The 14,012-nt window shown below is 42.5% G+C and overlaps 1 protein-coding gene across 1 annotated transcript in view; it reads right to left on the minus strand.

Annotated features, from left to right (window-relative positions):
• Window positions 1-9,594, minus strand: part of Prr5l (proline rich 5 like) — a 151,125-nt gene extending 141,531 nt beyond the window's left edge. Inside the window, exon 1 of the mRNA XM_045157583.1 lies at window positions 9,564-9,594. The gene's annotated coding sequence lies outside the window, so the exon portion shown is untranslated. The remainder of the gene's footprint in view (window positions 1-9,563) is intronic.
• Between the last annotated feature and the right edge of the window lie 4,418 nt (window positions 9,595-14,012).

Here is a 14,012-nt window from a genome sequence, read left to right on the forward strand (position 1 = left end):
AAGACCCAACCTCAAAAAACAACAATAAAAATAAATAAAAGAATTTTCTTCAAGTTTAAGAATTTTAAATGGACTATTCTCTGTGGAAAATAATTACATGGAATTTGCATAAACCACAAAATGAAATAGTATTTCAAGGCAAAGCTGGAGTATGGACTATCCCTCTTAAAAACTTGCGGCTGGAGAGATGGCTCAGTGGTTAAGGTACTTGCCTGAAAAGCCTAATGACCTGGGTTTGATTCCCCAGTACCCACATGAAGCCAGATGCACAAAGTGGCACATGCATCTGACATTCATTTGCAGTGGTTGGAGCCCCTGACAATTCTCTCTGTATCTCTTCTATCTCTCTCTGCTTGTAAATAAACAAATAAAAAGATTAAAAAAAGAGATGAATCTTGCTATTAATGGATTACAAATGCATTTCTTTACCCTTGAGTAATCTACCTAGAAGCCAAAATTTTTCTTCTTATCTGAATAATTTTTTAAAAATTGAGGTAGGGTTTCACTGTAGCCCAGGCTAACCTGGAATTCACTATGTAGTCTCAGGGTGGCCTTGAACTCTCAGTGATCTTCCTACCTCTGCCTCCCAGCTTTAATCTGAATAATTTTTACGTCTGATTGTTTAATAGAGCCAAATCTTCCAAGAAAGTAAACAATGATTTCATTTAATTATTCATACTTCTTAAAAACTGTGACAATTTTCTTAAACCAAATTCTAACTGCTGTCTTCTTGTCCCCTGGGTAACTTTGAGATGAAGAGGGATATTAGATGTGTCCTCTCATACTGCAGATAGACATTAAATTAATGAGGTGTATTTTATATTTGGTATTTTACTTTACATAGGAAGCACTGTCAAATAGGCAGAGATGCTGAAACACCCTATGCTATATATGTTTATGTAAATGTTATTAACATCAGTATTTCAAAAGTTATGTAAGGTTCCTAGAAAGCCATCAATGTCCCTTTGCCTTAGAATATGCCCTGCTATAATGTGACCAGCCATAATTTCATTTAACATTGAATTTTTTGTTTGTTTTTCAAAGTAGGGCCTCGCTGTAGCCCAGGCGGACCTGGAATTCACTATGTAGTCTCGGGCTGGGGTCAAACTCACAGCGATCCTCCTACCTCAGTGTTCTGAGTGCTGGAATTAAAGGCATGTGCCACCATGTCTGGCTCATTTAGTATCTATAAATGTCATACATCACAGAAAGGACCAAATTCCTTCACCCCTTATGTTATAATGAACTTCTATCAAATCTTTAAAGATTTTATGACTTTGTTATTCAAAAGTAGCTTTGTTTTACTTAGATATTTTCCCTGGAGTGGCAATCAGCCGCAGGCCAAATGGTTCATCTTTGACACAAGGGACTTTCCCAAAGACCTGTGGAGGGGACTGTGAGAGGCACTCAGAAGTACAGATGTCTAGCGTCACTGCCTATAAGTAACTTTAAGGCTCAGTCAGCATACTGAGGGAAAAATGGAGCCATGAAGCTGTTATCCCAAGACCAAGCACAAGAATTAAATGCATAGATCTAAATGCACTGATCAAGAATGATGATAATTTTTTTAAAATTTTTATTTATTTATTTGAGAGTGACAGACACAGAGAGAAAGACAGATAGAGGGAGAGAGAGAGAATGGGCGCGCCAGGGCTTCCAGCCTCTGCAAGCGAACTCCAGACGCGTGCGCCCCCTTGTGCATCTGGCTAACGTGGGACCTGGGGAACCGAGCCTCAAACCGGGGTCCTTAGGCTTCACAGGCAAGCGCTTAACCGCTAAGCCATCTCTCCAGCCCAAGAATGGTGATAATGGCCTTTGCCTGAGCATTGTTCTTTTTTCTTTTCTTTCTTTCTTTTTTAGAGACACACAGAGAGAGAATACGAGAATGGGAGCACCAGGGTCTTCAGCTGCTGCCAAGGAACTGCAGACTCTGCCAAGGAACGCCACACACACACACACACACACACACACACACACACACACACACACGCGCGCGCGCGCGCCCCCTTGTGGCACATGTGCAACATTGCGTGCTTGTGTCACTGCATCTGGCTACCTGGGACTTGGGGATTCGAACATGAGTTCTTAGATTTCGCAGGCAAGCACCTTCACTGCTAATCCATCTCTCCACCCCTTCCAACTTTCTTTCTTTCTTTCTTTTTAGCATTGTTCTTTGATACTCTGTTTTGTAGCCATAAGAAGCTCTCTTCTTTTTTTTTCTTTAAACTACCATAGCAATTTAGCAAATTATACTTTTTTGCATTTTTTATGAGATAGAGAGAGGGAGAGAAAGAGAGAAAATTGGCGCACCAGGGCTTCCAGCTACTGCAATCGAACTCCAGACACGTGAGCCACCTTGTGTGCACGTGCAACCTTGCACGCTTGCGTCACCTTGTATGACTGGCTTACATGGGACCTGGAGAGTCGAATATGGGCCCTTAGGCTTTGTAGGCAAGTGCCTTAACCATGAAGCCATATCTGCAGCCCAATTATGCTTTTATAAACAAAAATAAAAATTCATCTTTTCTTCTTTACTCAAATCCATTTCAAATTTAGTCATCGTTATTGGGAATTCTTATTTTCATGCCAATATAATTATTTATGTAATTCAGTACGTATTTGTTCTCCTATAGCAGGACACATCTTGAAATACTGCCTATGTAGACAAAGCTTTGGCTGGTTTGTCATATTCAGTAATGACATGTATACAGTCCAGTGTGATCAGGCAGCCTTACAGAGCTAAGTGTGACTGTATAGAGCCAGTGATTATAAAACTCACTTGAAAGATACATAGCCTGGTACTTGGTTAACAACATTCTCAGCCTTAAACATGAATGATAAAGATCACTTTCTGCCAGTCCCAGGAAGCTGTGCATGTGTGAGTGTGTTGTGTACCTCACATACAATCTATATACATATTCCCTAACTATGTATAGTATATGTGTCTGTATTTATATAGGTGTAATTTTTTTGCTTTTTTTATTTTGAGGGATGACCAAGAGACTGGCCTTTTTTTTGTGTATGGGTGTGTGTGTGTGAGAGAGAGAGAGAGAGGGAGAGAGAGAGAGGGAGAATTGGTACAACAGGGCCTCCAGCCACTGCAATGGAACTCCAGATGCATGTGCCCCCTTGTGCATCTGTGTGACCTTGCATGCTTGAATCACCATACAACTGGTTTATGTAGGATCTGGAAAGTAGAACATGAGTCCTTAGGGTTTGCAGGCAAGCGCTTTAACCACCAAGCCAACTCGACAGCCCTTTGCTTTGTTTTTATACAGCGTGTTTCTAAGTAACACAGGCTAGCCTCACATTCACTATTTTCCCACCATATTAGGCTCCCAAGTTCTGGAATTACATGTCTGTTGGCCACAAGTTTAAGCTATTTTGAGGATCTCAATAAAGGAGGAATTCACCTAAATCTAAGGTACAAGTCTAATAGCAAGTTTAGGTCTTGGTATACTATTCTCAAGAGGGTTTTAAAAGTCAGATCTGAGACTTTTTAAAAGATTCTAGTAAACTGTAAAAGACTTATATAGTCAACTATCATTTTTGAAGTACTTATGAAAATGGTCTGGCCAAATTTAATGAGGCCAGACTTACTTTGTAAGCAAGGATGGTCTTACTTAGGCTTTGATTGGCTCTTTGATCAAAATAGGAGCAATTACAGAACAAGAAATTATGTTCCATAGAAAACCACCCTTGTGGATTATTAGATTGTTAATCTTGCTCATTATCTTTGAGTTTTATTTGAGTATTTGGAAGCTGGGTACTTCCATTTTAGAGTTTATTGTTAATTAATGTTTATGGTGTTCTCCCATCACTTAAAACTAAAACTGCCCTTTCCCAAAGCTCTCGAAGCTGAAGTTAAACATTTTTTAAGTTTGAATTTTTTAAATTTTAATTAATTTATTTGTAAGCACAGAGAGAGAGGGAAAAAAAAAAGAGAAGAGAGAGAGAGAAGGAGGAGAGAATGGGCACACCAGGGCCTCCAGCCACTGCAAATGAACTTCAGATGCATGTGCCACTTTGTGCATCTTGCTTTATATGGGTACTGGGGAACTGAATCTGAGTTGTTAGGCTTTGCAGGCAAGTGCCTGAACGACTAAGCAATCTCTCCAGCTCCCTGTAAAATATTTTTATTTAGGGATGGAGAGATTTCTTTAGTGTGGTTCAAGCACTTGCCTGCAAAGCCAAAGACACAGGTTTAATTTCCCAGTACGTACATAAAGCCAGATGCACAAAGTGGTGTATGCATCGGAAGTTCATTTGCAGTGTCTAGAGGCCCTCACACATGCATTCTCCCTGCCCCCCCCCCTGCTCTCTTTTATCTCTCTGCAAATATATAAAAATAAAAAAAAAACTTATTTATTTACAAGGAGAGAGAGGAAAAGGGCACACAAGGGCCTCTTGCCACTGCAAATGAACTGCAGACTCATGTGCTACTTTGTGCATCTGGCTGTAAGTGGGCAATAGGGAATTGAACCTGGGCCATCAGGCTTTGTAATCAAGTGACTTTAACTATTAACAATCCCTCCACCCCAAGTTAAACAGTTTGATATAACTTCAAATGACTTATCACAAAATTGGACCAATGCAGAATGTTCATCAGACCACCTAGTCTTCCAGCCTTTGCTTTAGAAAATACCACAATCACTTACCACCAGCAGCACTGCAATACCACCTAAGGATACTTGAATGCCTGTGAATCTTCCTGGTTGGCTGCATTCTGGACTTAATAAAAGTGGGTTATAGACTTCTCCAAGCATTAATCCAACCGTAATGGAATGGCCAAGTCCATACACCACGTAAAGATCTAACTTCAGTGAACACACTACCGTCACCTACACCATTGCCCTCCTCTCATATGTCCCTGGGGTATGGAGCAACCAAAAATCAGCCCTGGAATAAGAAATCACCTAAACATGGGCTGGAGAGATGGCTTAGTGGTTAAGCGCTTGCCTGTGAAGACTAAGGACCCTGGTTGGAGGCTCAATTTCCCAGGACCCACATTAGCCAGATGCACCAGGGAGCACACGCATCTGGAGTTTGTTTGCAGTGGCTGGAGACCCTGACATGCCCATTCTCTCTCTCTGCCTCTTTCTCTTTGTCTGTCACTTTCAAATAAATAAATAACAATAAACAAAATTAAAAAAAAAAAGAAAGCACCTAAACAGACATTGTCACAAACTTTCATGTCACCCATTGATTCTCCTAAGGGTGGTTGATCTTTCTTCAAAGTCATTTGCTTGCCTATTTGTGTTCTAACTGATCTTATTCTGCATTTAGGAGGGCATATAAGGCTTAAACTTATGACCATTTCCTTGAGACACACTTCTCTATGAACTTACATATACATGAATAAACATCTTGCCAAATTTCTCTTGTGTCCGTTTAATTCACAGCCCTTCCTGAACATAGGCAGAAGTAAAGATTTCCTTCCCTCCCCTAGGGCTAATGATCAGAGCCCCCCCCCCCCGCCTCGGGTGCTATTCGATTGATTTCTATCTGTATCATAACAACTCTTCTTTGTTCAAGGGATCCAGCCCAGACACAGAGTTGGAAATTCACTAAGTCTCTTCCCCAGTCACTTTGGTTTGTGCCTTAGAGATTCCCTATTACCTCTGCACTCCCTCTCCCAGTTGCCTCTGGGGGAGTCCACCCAGATGCAATAACATCGTTTCATTTTCATTGCCCCTAACCATAGGTAAAGTTTGAACAAACACTTATCTTGACATTTAATTGGGTCCTTAAGAATGGAGTACAGGCTCTAAATAGTCATGACCTTTCCAGGGGATATTGTAACAGTTGTTTTAAGAGCTTAGCAATCTTGCAAGCATCCACCCAGCCTCTGCCAGCTACCACTTTGGGCATGAATGTGAGGGATACAAAAGGAGCGCAGTCAGGGCAACCAAGGGATGCCTTCAATCAAATGAAGAACGCGGGACTTTCCACAGGACAAATGGCTGACTGATGGGAGCCTACAAATGGGGTATTGGGGTGGGGGGAAGTTGGTGCATAAGGGAAGGAAAGGAGAGGGGAACTGTAAGCCTTAACTGATATGTAAGACACATCAGGGCTGGAGAGATGGCTTAGCACTTAAGACACTTGCTTGCAAAGCCTAAGGACCCAGGTGGAATTCCCCAGCACCCACATAAGCCAGATGCCAAGGTGGCACATGTGTCTGGACTTCATTTCCAGTGGTGGGAGGCCCTGGGGTGCCCATTCCCTCTCTCTATCTTCCTCTTTCTCTATCTCTCTAATAAATAAATAAATAAAATATTTTTTAAAAAGACACATCAAGTAAATGCAGTGGTGGTTTGGCTCCTGATTCCAACAAACCAAATGTTTAAACTTTTTTTTTTTTGAGAAAACAGAATGTGGAATACATATTAGAAGATTCAATTAGGAATGAATTATGATAGTGATAATGGTGTCTATATGTGAGTGTGTGCATGTATCTAGTATCCTCTTGTGGTAGAGATATTAAGTATTTAGGGATTTTAAAAAAACCTATAACAGTGGGCTGTAGGGATGCCTTAGTGGTTAAGGCATTTGCCTGTAAAGCTCAGGGACCTAGATTTGATTCCCCAGTGCCATATAAGCCAGATGCACAGCGGTGTGCACACATCTGGAGTTTGTTTGCAGTGGCTAGATGCCCTGGTATGCCCATTCTCTCTATCTTTCTCTCTCTCAAAATGGATAAATTAAAAAAACAAACAAACACCTATAACAGGGCTGGAGAGATGGCTTAGTGGTTAAGGAGCTTGCCTGCAAAGCCCAAAAGCTCCTGTTCAAATCTCCACGTCCCAGGTAAGCCAGATGCACAGTGATGCAAGAGCACAATGTCACACATGCACACGACGGGGTGCATGCGGCTGTAGTTCATCTGTAGTGGCTAAAGGCCCTGCCACACCCATTCCCTATCTATCTATCTATCTATCTATCTATCTATCTATCTATCTATCTATCTACCTCTAATGATAAAAAACAACAAAACAACAACAACAACAAAAAATTCTATAACAGGCCAGGCATGGTGGCGCATGCCTTTAGTCCCAGCATTTGGGAGCAGAGGTAGGAGGATAGCTGGATATTGGATTCGAGGCCAGCCTGAGACTACAGAGTGAATTCCAGGTCAGCCTGGGGTAGAGTGAGATCCTATCTTGAAAAAAAAACAAACCAAAAACCAAAAAACAACAAAAAAAAAAAAGAAAGAAAGAAAGAAAAGAAAAGTAAAAACACTGTAATAATGTTTTAAACATACCAGAAAAGAAAATAGTAATGTAATTTGGTGGAGGGGGAAGACAGATTAAGTAAGAGCTGTGTGTGTGCGTTCTGTGTGCATGTAAATGTGCCATGCGACACCCTGTGCACATACCCGTGGGGGGTGCCCTTGCTTGTGGAGGCTGGAAGGGACGGTTGGGTGTCCCCTTCTTCTGCTTGTTCTTTCTTGAGCTGGAGTATCTTACAGATTTTGGAGTTGACTATTTTTTCATAAGCTTGGGCAATTCTCTGCTCCCCTCTCCCCTTTGGGACTGGGATTAAAGACATGTGTGGCAATCCCCAGTTATTTATGTTTGTCCTGAGAAATGAGCTCCAGCCATCTCTCAGGGTCCTCTTCAGGCTCTTGCGCTTGCACAGGAAGCATTCTTAATTGCCAAACCATCTTTCCTGCCTCCAATTTTTAAATTCTGTTTGTTTGCTAATATTTTTTTTTTGTTTCCATAATAACACACACCTAAAAGTACAGTATGCCGGTTGTAAGTGTCCCACTGGGTGTTTTCATGTGCACGTACACAGCCCTCCCCCAGGTTGATCCAATACACAGGGAGAGAGGTTCACACCTTTCCCCTGGGCATTTCTCACTCCCCACTTAGAAGGAACCATGGCTTGACACGCACAGCCATAAACTTTTGGATGAGCCTTTTCTGGTGGGCGTTATCCCTTCAGTTCTCTTGAGCACATAGTTAGCAGTTAAATAGTTGGTAATTTCACAGTAACAACCAGATGGTTTTCCAAAAGACTTGCACTATTTTATATCCCTGCTAATAATGGGCCAGGCTTTCAGCTGTTCCACAGCCTTACCTACATATATTACTGTCCTTTAAATGTAAACGAAATAATTTTTAGCAGGCATTCTTCAAATGCATAACAGATTTAGTTAGTGATACCAAATAAACTCGAATGTTTTCACATGCAAATGACATAAATTCATGTCAAAATACTGTCAGCAAAACCAGAAACCATGGGTTCATAAGTTGGTGCTTCCCAACTCTTGGCATGCATAGACAGTGATCACATATATAAGAGACCACAGGGGCAATCTTAAATTGAATTGACTATGGTTGTAGTTGGAGGAAGGCTGCTGACCCCATCCCAGCCTGACTTCCGGGGTGAAGGAACCAGTATCACAGGATAATTTTAACCCTGCTGCCCTTGGTGCCCAGGCTGGAAAGCTCTGGGCAGGTAATGGGCTGCACAATAAGGAACTGCTGTGGGAAGCAGGTCATAGACTAGAAATGGGGCTCAATGATACCAGAACTCATTTCATACTGGTCTATCTCTCATCTTGTTTTTCTCTCTATTTTGGCCCTTCTCCCTCTCTACAGGCTAGGGATTGCAGTCACACAAAATCCTCAGTTTCTTATCAAAAGAATGGAAGATGTATTAGTGTCCTGTAGTTTCGGTAACAAAGTACTATGAACTAGGTGGCTTAAAAACTAGAATTTGGGGACTGGAGAGATGGCTTAGTGGTTAAGACGCTTGATTGCATAACCTAAGGACCCATGTTTTACTTGCCAGATCCCACATAAGCCAGATGCACAAAGGTGAGGCAAGTGCAAGGTTGAACATGGCCACTAGGTGGCACAAGCATCTGGAGTTCAATTTCAGTGGCTGAGGCCCTGGCGCTCCAATTCTCTCTCTCTCAATAAAATAAAATGTTTTTTTTTTTAAAAAACCTAGAAATTGAGCTTGGAGAATAGCTCAGTGGTTAAAGGCACCTGGCCTGCAAGCTTTATGACCTGAGTTCAGATCCCCAGCACTGGCATAAAGTAGACATAAAGTGGTGCATGTGTCTGTCATCCCACGGTGTCCGAGGCAATGGAAGATGAAGTCAGGAGAATCCTGAAGGTCACGAGACAGCTGGTCAGTCTTTCCCAGGGACAAAACAAGACAGGCCTTGTCTCACAGTGAAGGGAGAGACTAACGCCTCAAAATTGTCTCTTGACCTCTACATGCATGCCATGCCACACAGTCACCCATACGTACACACATAAACAAACTTTCAAATGTTTACATTAGGGCTGGGGAAACAGCTTAGCATTTGCCTGTGAAGTGTAGGGAACACAGCTTGATTCCCCAGGACCCCCATTAGCCGGATGCACAAGGAGGCGCATGTGTCTGGAGTTTGTTTGCAGTGGCTGGAGGCCCAGGTGTGTCCATTCTCTCTCTCTCTCTCTCCCTCTTTCTCTCTCTCTCAAATAAATAAATAAATAAATAATGCATTAAATAATACATTAAAACATTACATAAAAATTTAAATTAGAAATTTAGCATCTCACGATTCTGCAGGCTAGAAGTCTGAAGTCAGGGTGTCCAAAGAGACATGTTTTCTCCAAAGGCTCCAGGAGAGAATCTGCCCATGCCTTTCTCTTAGCTGCCGCTGTTTCCAGCCATCCTCGCTCCTCCTTGGCATGTGGGCTCTACTGTGTAGCAGCATGCCAGCCGGCTTCTACCCTCAGCCTGCATTTTCCTCGTGTGTCTCTGTGTCTCTCCTATTCCTATAAGGACGCTAGTCATATCAGAACAGGCCTCACCCTAACTTTATTAGTTACCTTCATGTTAAAACCTACCTGAAGCAATTAACTTATATAGAGAAAGGGTTTATTTTGGCTCGTGATCCTAGAGGCTCCAGTCCAAGACTTCCTCATGCCTTTGGGCAACAAGTGAGGGTGACACATCTCTGTGAGAGTACATGGTAGTTAGTACACATGCCAGGAGGCAGAGCAAAGACCAGAAGGGGAAGAGAACAAAGTCCCAGAATTCCTTTTGAGGGTGTGCCCACCACGACCTAAGGGCCTTCCACTGTGCCCTGAATGATTGCATCACCTCCCAACAGCACTGCCAAGGGCACAAATTTTCAGCACATGGGCCTCTGGGAAACACTATCCACACTTAAACCACAGCACTAACCAACTATGACTTCATCTTCATTTCATTGTATCTGTAGAGACCCTACTTGCAAATTTCGTCACATTCATAGATACCAGGAGTTAGAACTTCAATATGTATTTTGTGAGGGATACAGCTTAGCCTATAATAAGAAGGTTAATCATCAATTCTTAACATCAGAGTAATGCATTACCGGCAAGCACCTTAACTGCTGAACCATCTCTCCAGTCCCAAGCAAGTTCTTACTATGGCCAGGTGTCAAGTCCTTTGGTCACCATGTCCTGCGGATGCTTAGTCTGGGTAACATGTTCATTCCATGATGAGGCTACTTTTTTTGTTCCCTAGGTGTGTGTGTGTGTGTGTGTGTGTGTGTGTGTGTGTGTGTGTGTGTTTGAGGTAGGGTCTCGCTCTAACCTGGAATTCACTATGTAGTCTTAGGCTGGCCTCAAACTCACAGCAATCCTATTTCTGCCTCCAAAGTGCTGGAATTAAAGGTATGCACCACAACACCCGACCAGAGGCTACCTTTTTTGAGACAGGTTCTCTCATTGACCTGGAGCTAACCAATTAAGCTTGTTGGCCTGTGAACCCAGGAAGCCAGCTGTCTCCACCTCCCCAGTGCTAGGCTCATTTTACATAGGTTTTGGGGATTGAATTCAAAGCCTCATGCTTGAAAGGCAGCTTGCTGACCAAGCTCTACCGTTTCATCCTTATGCTTTTATAATTCTAGAGAAATAGCTAAAAGCAACTTAATCGCATCAGAAGCCAGATAATTTTTTTTTAATTCCATAAGTACACTAAAAGACAATCAATTAAATCCACCTCAAACAATTATGATAAAGTTACTATTTGCAGGGCACAGCCCTGCACCACATATGTAGATATAGTATTTTATTTAATCCACACAACAGACCCTTGAAGAAGGATCTATAAATATTCCCATTTGACAGATGTGGAAACAGAGACTTTAAGAGTTTAAGTAATCTTCTCACAATTGCACAGTGAGAAGAAAGCTAAACTGAGTTCTGATATCCAAATTTCAGAGCCCCAAACGGAGCCAGCATCCATCATCCTAATGCCCACACTACCTGCAAGGTAGGACTAACCAAGGCTGAGAAAATGAATACAGAAAGTCAGTACTATACTAGTGAGGTCCCTCTGACAGTGATTATGCAAAATGGTGGGCAATAGGGGAGTGGGTATCAAGTCTTATTAGCAGGCCAGATGGATATTTTTATCATTTTTTTTTATCAAGTCAGATTATCAAGTCTGATCAGCAGGCCAGATGGGTAGATGGAAGGAATCACTAGAACTTGGCAATCAAAGTACCTTATGACTACCAGTTGCTTACTTTTTTTTATAATCATGGAAAATGTTAGTAAAAATTTTTTAAAAAATTAATTAAGGGGCTGGAGAGATGGCTTAGCGGTTAAGCGCTTGCCTATGAAGCCTAAGGACCCCGGTTCGAGGCTCGGTTCCCCAGGTCCCACGTTAGCCAGATGCACAAGGGGGCGCACGCGTCTGGAGTTCGTTTGCAGAGGCTGGAAGCCCTGGTGTGCCCATTCTCTCTCTCCCTCTATCTGTCTTTCTATCTGTGTCTGTCACTCTCAAATAAATAAATAAATAAAATTTAAAAAAAAATTAATTAAAATTCTAACAACAACAACAACAAAAAAAAAGAATTAAGGCCCACAGAAACTTTAGCTCTAGTTCAAGATTAAGTATTGTTGGGCTGGGGAGATTGTTCAGTGGTTAAAGGAACTGCTTACAAAGTCTGTCAGACCAGGGTTTGAGTCCCCATTATCTATGTAAAGCCAGATGTACAAAGTGGCACATGCATCTAGAGCTTGTTTGCAGTGGCAGGCGGCCGTGGGGGGCCCATTCTCCTTCTCTCTCTCCCCACTCCTTGCAAATAAATAAATAAAGATATTTTCATGTTTAAAAAAAAGATTGAGTATTATTGCTACAAGATCTAGTTTGGACCAGTAGAAGGCTGTGACTCCATGACCCTGAGCTAAGCATGCCTCCAATTATATCCTTTCTTTCCTGAACTATGGCCTTAAACTGAAAAATGCTCAGCAATATGCATCTCAAGCTGAATATACCCAGGAATGTGTCTGTCCCTTACATGAATATGTGTAGGTTTCCTGAATGAAATCCCCATAGTTTCTTCATCTGAGGAGGGTACTGCTTCTAGAACATCCCCTAGACAACCCTTACCTGCTGTAGGTAACAACCCTTCCTCCAGTCTTTCATATTCTGGGTGCGTTTATTGGCTTTGCATTCCTCTCAAGGGGAACCTATTTGTTTGGTTACATATTGACCATCTAGATGGACCGTTCCCCTTGAAAGCTCGTGGACTTTTGCTCTCAGACTCCCAACAGCAAAGTCAGCAAACAAAGGGGGCCTGTTCCAAGAGCCAGGGCACTCTTAACACTGCTGGAAACAAGTGCAGAACTGATGATGGAAGCTTCTTGGGACCATGACTCAATGACCCTCCGGTGTCATCCTTTTCCTGGGTGAACTTGGCTACCATCCCCAGATTTCTTTGGAAGTTTCATTGGACCAACAAGTGGTCATGGAAAATTGAGTTAGCTAACAGAGTAATAGATAACAGAATAGAGGAAGGGTGGGTGGATTAGAAAAGCATAATAAAGAATAACCACAGGCGTGAGATTACATCTTGGCCCTAAGGTCTGGGGAGGTTAAAAAATAATCTGTGTCCAATATGAAGCCAGAGTTCCAGGGATTAAAAGGAGTCTCCATCTTAAAGGAGAAACTATTCAGTACCATAAAAGGTCTTGTAACAGACAGCTTCAGGTTCACTGAGATGAACTTCCAGACCGGGCACAGTCATGGAGGAAGGGATATTTATGGAAGCTTACAGACCCAGGGGAAGTTTCATAATGGCAGAAGAAACTGGCTTGCCTTCACAGGTCCAAACACACAGAGAGAAGCACAAGCCTAAAAGCCAAAAGCCACACAGCACAGCGCACTTCAGGAACTCCAGCTAGACACACTTTGCATATCTTTAGATTGAAATCTCAAACGCACCACCACACCTGAGGGCTGGACCCTAAGACCCACGCAGTGACACCACCTCCAGCCAGGGAGCTGCAGATCCAAACTACAAGCTAAATAAAGCACTGAATATATTGGGGGCGATCTATTCAAACTACCACAGGCCTCAAAGGAGGTCTGAGAGACTGGAAGAAATTGTCTTGGTAGCCGGTAATTTAAGAGCTAAATTTGTGGCTCAGTTGGTGGAGTGCAAACCAGGTGGTGCAGTCAGCTCCTCATTGCTGGGACAAACATCCAACTAGAAGCAGTTTATAGGAGGAAAGGGTTAATTTCATGCCTACAGGATTCAGGGGAAACCCCATCAGCTGTGGAAGAATCTGGCTCAATTCTCTAGACCCAACCAGAGAGGAACAACTGCAGCAACAGTCTGCATCACACAATGGCCAGAGTGCTAACTGCTCTGAGCACACCCGTAGGGCTGGACCCAAACACACCTTAGGGGCTGGACTCCAAGATCCACCACCAGTGACATGGCCCCTATAGCAGGGAATACGCCTGCTAGAAGCTCAAGTAGCAAGCTCAGTTCTAATAAAACACCTGAGTCTATGGGCCCAAGCATTCAAACTATCATATTCAAACTACCATACCAGGCTTGGTGGTACATGCTTGTAATCCCAACACTGGGGAGATAGAGGTAGAAAGATCAGAAGTTCAAGGTTATCCTTAGCTATATAGGGAGTTCTAGACCAGCATGGGATACATGAGATTGTCTCAAAAAGTCTTTTTTTTTTTTTTTTTTTTTTGGTTTTTCGAGGTAG

Source organism: Jaculus jaculus, chromosome 8, assembly GCF_020740685.1.
Source record: "Jaculus jaculus isolate mJacJac1 chromosome 8, mJacJac1.mat.Y.cur, whole genome shotgun sequence".
NCBI classification, from domain to species: domain Eukaryota; kingdom Metazoa; phylum Chordata; class Mammalia; order Rodentia; family Dipodidae; genus Jaculus; species Jaculus jaculus.